Source organism: Dipodomys merriami, unplaced genomic scaffold, assembly GCF_024711535.1.
Source record: "Dipodomys merriami isolate MVZ:Mamm:240054 unplaced genomic scaffold, mDipMer1.0.p SCAF_445, whole genome shotgun sequence".
Classification (NCBI taxonomy): domain Eukaryota; kingdom Metazoa; phylum Chordata; class Mammalia; order Rodentia; family Heteromyidae; genus Dipodomys; species Dipodomys merriami.
The window spans coordinates 843,714-851,189 of NW_027206008.1; the positions used below are offsets into that span (position 1 = coordinate 843,714).

Consider the following 7,476-nt stretch of genomic DNA (forward strand, 5'->3'; position numbering starts at 1 on the left):
TATTTTATTTCTTTGGGATAACATGACAATGTTATCTAATTTCAAGTTTTGTAAAGATTATGCTATGTAAAGGCCTTTCTAAGGTGAAGATTTAATACACTGATGTCAAACTAACCTTTAATTCTACGAATTGCATGTATTGTTACACTTGTATTTTTGTAATCAACTTTTTAATAACTGTTTTTATATTTCTTGCATCAGAAGAATGAAAAATATGGAATACTTCACAAATTTTCATATCATCCTTGTGCAAGTGCCATGTTAATCTCTGTGGTATTGTAATTTGGGTAGACCTGCTGCTGAAGCATGTAGTACCCTCTAAATTTAAGTACTTAATGATGCAATCTTTATACAGGCATATATCCATGGTTGCCTATTTGTAACAAGGAACCCTTATTGTTCCTTAAAATGCGATTGATCTTGTTTCTCTAAAATTCTGTGTATAGTGGAAAAGCTTATATCATTTGGTCGATTGCTCATATTTACAATTTTTTTGTCAATGACTATTTTGTCGTTTTCATTTTAAATTTGATCATACTTTGAAGCCTTTAAAGCTACGACCAAAGGTGATGGCTTTTCAAGTACTTATTTATCAACTGAGTTAGCTTTGTAGAGCTAATGGGTTCAAAGTAAGCCTTGCTTGAGAGCTACTTCTAAACTTCCGCAGCTTAAAATTTCCCAAATGAGGTCTTGCTGGGACAAATGTCTACCTGAACCTTTACCCTTCTTCCTTGTAGGAACAGACCAACCAGAATATCTTACCCTGACAGCATAGATTGTCTTACTGGAACAAAACTAATCTTAGTTACAAGGGATCATAGAGAGATTAACAGTTCAGACCAAATTGTTCAGAATGGAAGGTATTTTATCAAAATATAATTGTTTATTATACCTATCATTTCAAAAGTAGCTAAAGCCAAGAAGGTGAAAAAATTTTCATACGCATGATTACCTACTGTCCTGGCCTGTCTATCATCCAACCAAGCAGGAACTTACACTACTGACTCTCTATCACCAAATATTTCCATAGCTCCTGGAAAAGTCCATATGTTTCTCCTCGATATTAGGCCTTAAATTGGTAATGTTTTAATCACAGTGTTTCCTCTTGCCTCTAGGCTGTAAATCTACAAATGGTAAAGCTTGAAGTCTAACTCTACCAAACACTGAGGTAGAGATAATGGAATAATACTTTAAAACAGAGTTGCCTTTGATTCCCTAACCACAACACAACAATGCAAAACAATTTTTATATTATATATACTTATATATTTTATATTTATAAATATAAAATATGTGCTGATTTTAAATTTCACACAGTGAATCTTACTAGAATTGATAATTTGACAAATATATTGACATTTATTCCAATAAATAGAATGGAATATAAATAATTAGATTTAGGATATATATTAGAATATAAAAAGTATTAATGCAATATCTTCGGTATAAACTTGTGATACGTTCTAAGTGTTCGTGATCTTCTGAATTCACATGGTAAAATAACAGTATTGTTTTCTGCTAATCTATAACGGATTTTACTCTGATGCTCTGTTTATTGTTTTAACTCGCTGGTCCCAAAGTGTTTTTCTCCATATTTCTGAAACGTTCTTACTGATTATACCCAAATTTTGCTGATATGATGTCTAAAAGCTATTATTCTTTTGAAGGACCCACGGATCCGAGGATACCAGTTCCCAGTTATCTGTATCATCAGAAAACAAGGGCAAGACTTCTCACATAGGCCCATGCAACATGCCAACAGAAAATAATTGAAGACATCTCAATTTCTCATTTCCTATAATATTTCAGGACCCCAATTCCTTACAAGAAGTAGCAGAATTTAATTGTGAAATGGAAGGCAAGTTAAAATGAAAGATGAGACCACAAAATCAGAGAGAAAGTACTGTAATTCAAACTTTCAATTTACAGATGACCAGCCCATATGAGTGAACAAAATTACAAATGAACAAGATTATTTTTAATACCCCTCTCCTAATGATTAATGAAAGATTTCAGTGCAGCCAAAAAATAGTTTCTGTAATGTTAGATCCATAAGTGGCCTACCAAGCTAGGAATACTTGATTTAGAGGTCAAATATAATTTAGAAAAACATTAATTGATAATATCCTTAGTGCTTCAAAACACTGGTACTTCAGTAAAACTAGGTTCTGTAGTATAAAAAAATGTTGTCATTCTCAAACCAAAGATAACCTATATTTAATCTCCTGAAAGTATATTCATTTTCAAATAAACTATTTAAAATCACATTTGCCAAAATAACACTTTACAAGTAGATGATAGTGACATTACAAGGTTTTCAAGTGTAGGGAGCTAGTTACAATAGAGTTGATTTACGTACCCAGCACCAATAGCAAACAAGTTCAACCATTCATCAAAATGTAGAAATAGTACTCCCCACCATTTGTGTTGTTCAGTAGGTGCCTTCCAGAAATGTGTTAAATAGATCAGCCTCCCATATTTCAAACCCAAATATTAGCTAATAAAGTAAATTTTTATCACATAAGAAAGTACATTTTAAAAAGTGACTAATAGTTGCCTTATCATGTGTTGTTTTATATTTTCCCTATCTGTCTAACATAGTAAGAAATATGACTTTAAGTTTTGAATATGGGTACTGATGAGAGATGTGACAAAAATAAAATCTGTCTTTTATTTCTGTCATATTCCTCTAAGTAGTAAATTTTAGTTTTCTTCTTTTTCCAAAACTTATAGGTAGTAGAAAAAATTATCCTATGTAAAATAAAATAATCATACACCATTGTACAAAGCCATTTATAATAACTGGTAGTTAGAAATAAATTCTAAGCCATTTTTAAATTTTCTTGTTGACTAAAGATTAATCTTCCAAATGAACGCGAATAAAATCATGTCTAAGTGCTTCACATCTCCAGTCTGCAAATTGCTATTGCAGATGAATGAATTATGGAAATATAAGCTGACATCAGTTCAAGTATATGTGGGAGTGAAACTCCATGGAATGTATATAAACTTTTCAAAGTATTAACAGGCACTTTAACAGAATGACTATCAGGAAATTGAAACCAGAGAGGAACAATAGTAAAAAAATAGAATGAATGAAAAGTGGAACAAGGGGCAAGTACAGCTAGTATACTCAATGTACATATGTAATGAAGGTAGTGCTAAATCTGAACTCAATCTTGGAGAAAGAGTTGGTTGACATTGATAGAAGGAGTGATTCTGATCCAGGAGCATTACACAATTTGATGGACATATTTAATTGTAAAACACTTGCACAACCTTTGAAATTCAGTTAAAAAAAAACAACAAACAAAAACACACAAAAATGACAACCAAACAGCAATCTCTAGAGAGTATGAATATGACCTCTCAAAATTTTAAGCAGTTAATGAAGGGCAGTCTTTGGAAAAGCAAACAAACTGTTCAAAGAGGGCAGTTTGGGGTAGGGAAGGATTTTGACTAGATTTAAAAAGATTGTCTAAGGTTATAAATCACCTATATCTTCTGCAAATATTTTCTTCTGCGAGTGCTCTTTGTCTGAACTGGATACTCCAGTCCTGAGTCACACTTGATAGCTTGTGAAGACAGAATGGAAGAAACAAGATCAAGAACTTATTCCTCCACTGGAGAGAAAACAGTCCTCTCTGTTTTCTCTCAATCTCCTCACTACTCCATTTTCATACTTTTAATAACGTCAAGTGATTTTGAATTATATATTTCCTTCTTTGTTCTCACAAAGTAATTGTTCAAAATAATTCATTAAATATTATTTGCCACTATTTTCTATCATGCTGTTTACTTATTCAAGCGAGTCCATTAAACTTCCCCTTTTCATTTGGTTGCCACGAAAATCCAACAACTATGTTAATGAGGACCAATGCTAATACAAATCTTTGTCTCCAAAAATCCAGTCAAAGAACCTATAATCACAAATATTTAGCTATAATTTTTTCTTTTTCCTTTTACCTTGAAATCTTCTTGTGTCTAAAGTGCCGACAAAAATAAATATTCCAACACATTTTGGTTCAATCACTTGTAACCTCAAAGATATTTTGCTAACAAGCTGCTTGGAAACCTAAGAATACTCCACTTTTATCTTCTCTCATAAAACTTTTATCTTCTCTCTTAAGAATCTCCTTAGATACAATATCAGGAACAATGAAGTTATTCTTTGCAAAATTATTTCAATAGGTTATTTTCCTCTTGGTCTTGTATTTGCTCAACAAGATGTATGGAGAAGAAGAGAGTTAAATCACCAATTCCTTGGATGATAGTGTCTGTTACAAAGGACAATACTTCTATGTCCTACTTCTATGTCCTCTTCTTAGCTCTTCCCTGATTTCCAATTAATCACAGGTTCCTGGCTTCAATTCTAGTGAAGCTGAAGCACTATAATGCGTCCCCAATGCTACATCTTCATGGTTTCTCTTTGAAAACTCTTTTATTTGGAGGTGGAATTTATTTTCATGTCTTCATTCAATTTGTTCTGCATTATACTCAGCCAAATAAGCTCAGTAAAATCACGTTAGGTAGCAAAAACATTAACACAATCTATATCACTATATAAAAAAGTTTTGGCCCCCTCCACTGCTGAAACCAAAACGCTTAGCTAGGGCTTCTAATAACGTGATTTCTTACCTTTTCTATTTGCTCAATTCTTTTCTGATCCCCAAACTTTTGGGCTTATGTAATAAAAGAAGTATTCACTATCTCATGTTAATAAGGATATTATATTTTTGAGCTACTTAGAAATGTGAAATCATTGAAGTATCCAATCAGATTTTTTTCTGTGTTTCAGTGCTTCACATGCAGACATTGTGGAAAGTATTAAAACAGAGAAGTGTAAACTCAATACGTTCTTTCATTGTGGAGGACACTTTCTCCCTAAATATTTTGACCCAAATAATCTTTTTAAGAGTTACTGTTTAGTAATTAAAGGTCAATTCACAAATTTTGATGTCTTATTTTTTAAAAAAAAACTTTGAATTTAAATTCCACTACAACCTTGTTTCACACAGTAAGTGTATATTTCCTGGGTAAGGACAATTCTCATGGGAACCTACAGGATTTACAGCAAGGTTTGTGAGGTTTGTTTGTTTACTGTGAAAATGAGCCACCTTACCCACATTGCTCCCTCTCAGCTAAGTCTCCATGGATTTCTTTGCATGAAAGCCTATTTTTCCAGGCAATTTTAAAATTTCTTAATAGGCTAAGTTAAAAGTTAGAAAAATTAAAATTTACCTGTCTTAATTTTAAAACACTTTTGAAATTCTTTTATCAGAATCGCAAATTTACCAATCCTAATTCCACGTTTACCATCAAAAACAGTTAACATGTAGTATCCATCAAACCATTATTTTCCAGTGGCTTTGTTATGCATATATATGAACATATAAGCTGATGCTGAGCAAAATGAACTCCAAGATATGGAAAGAGATATTTATTTGCAGTTGTTGTTTTTAATGTACTAAGTGATTTCTATTTTCCTTGGGTTTTTCCCCTATGGTATAACTCCTACTGTGTTTCATTTTGGTACATTTTGTGTATACATTTACCTTAATTAGGGAAGGGAAGAGAAACAACAAAATGGCAAGATAAAGGACAAAAAGCAAACCAATGCATTAGAAATACTCAGAAGACAATATGTTGGAAATGTACATTACAACTTGTGAGGGGTTTGGGTGTGAAGGAAAAATATGAGAAAAAATGAGAGAGGGCATAACAAGTTTGAAAAGTTATGCATTCACTGCCTTACAATTGCTAACCCACTGCACATCACTTTCACATTAAAATTAAATTTAAAAAATAAGCTGTATGAAATAAAATTTCATTGTATTGGTATAGTAAATATTATTCTTTATGTAGTAACTTTTTAAAAATTCAGTACTATTTGGCATATAATTTGAATTAATTACCCCTTCTTTATCAGAGGGCCATCAACTTGAATGTTAACCAACTAGATAATTTTTTCACAATATACTTGCCAATATTTTCAAAAAAGAATAAATTAGTACTTTCTCATACTAAAACCGAAAACCATTTAATTCTATAGAAACCCATAACTTTTAAAAGTAAATTAGTTGTTAAGAGGACAAAATATGTGTGTTCTTCAAAATTCCTATGACTAATAACTACTCACTTTCAAATTCTCAACATTCCATACCTGAGAGATTCAAAATAGTACCTGTTTGCATGTTATGTAATTCTGCAATAGATGCATTTTCCAATGGGGTGTTACAGATTGAGAAGTGAACAGAAAAATAGCCACATTCTGGTATAGGATAAAACTATAAAGCATCGGTTATAATTAATTCTTCAAGAGTAAGCAATTTATCAGATTAAGCTATTATTTCTATGACCATCAATCCCAAAATTTATGCCATAAAGTCATCCTAGACCAACAGTTTCCAACTTGTAGGGTGAACCTCAAAATTCCCTTAATTCACATCACAAATAGCTTATCTTTATTGGGGAAAATATTACACCTTGCTAATGTGATGCCCTCCGTGTTCTGGAAAGAACACCACAACATACTGGGTTGCATCATTTTTCCTCCACTGGTATTCTTGCAAATATTATTTATATTTATACTTTTTTACTATCATAGATATTCAGGATGCTAAGATTGGAAGATTACAGTTCAAAGCCCACCCAGGCAGGAAGGATCCCTAGATTCTTATCTCCAATAAACTTCTCAGCAAAAGCCAGACACAAGTGGTACTGAGGTTGAAGTGGTAAGGCACAAGCCTTGAGCTTAACAGGCTCAGAGACAGTGTCCAGGTCCAGAGTTCAAGCCCTATGACAAAGCAATAAAACAAAAAAAAATAAAAACAAACCCAAATCCTAGCATTTTTCTCACTGTATACAGAGGCACGTAATTAAGGAAATTGCTTCCTGTGTTACATACAGGTAGAAGAAAAAAGATGTCACACAATTATTCTCTTCATACTATGTTATATTAAAGCCTCAAAAATTGCTTTTTCTAAATTTATAAATTAATATCATCAATTTCTTGGCAACTCGGTCTAAATTATTCACATCATCATTTTCTACAGGAACAGTTAGAATTATTTATTAACTGACTTCTCCTTATAACTCACTTGAAACAATATGCTAGGTAAATAGAATGAAAGAAACATCTGTAAATTTGTCAATTAAACCCTCTACCTAAAAAGAATTTTGTAGTATCCTATAGAATTTGAAATTACAAACGAAACCAAAATATTTTTTGAAGTCTAAACTCCAATTTAGCAAGATCTATAAAGACCTACATTAGGTGATCTTTGCTATTGCTCCAGGCTTAAGCTTTTGTAATCCTTCATCCTTTCCTTGGAATCTAACAGAATGATGATTACTTACTTTTGCAAATTTTGGATGGGAATCATGAACCAATTTGCATCTAGGAATGTTCTGTAATGAAGAGCGTATTTAAAACACAACTGAGGAGGGGCTGGGAAGGTGGCTTAGTGGTAGAGC

General features: G+C 32.3%; 1 pseudogene; it reads right to left on the minus strand.

The window, feature by feature from the left end:
* Window positions 1-208: 208 nt before the first annotated feature.
* On the minus strand, window positions 209-308 carry LOC138808173 (U6 spliceosomal RNA; annotated as a pseudogene).
* Window positions 309-7,476: the final 7,168 nt, after the last annotated feature.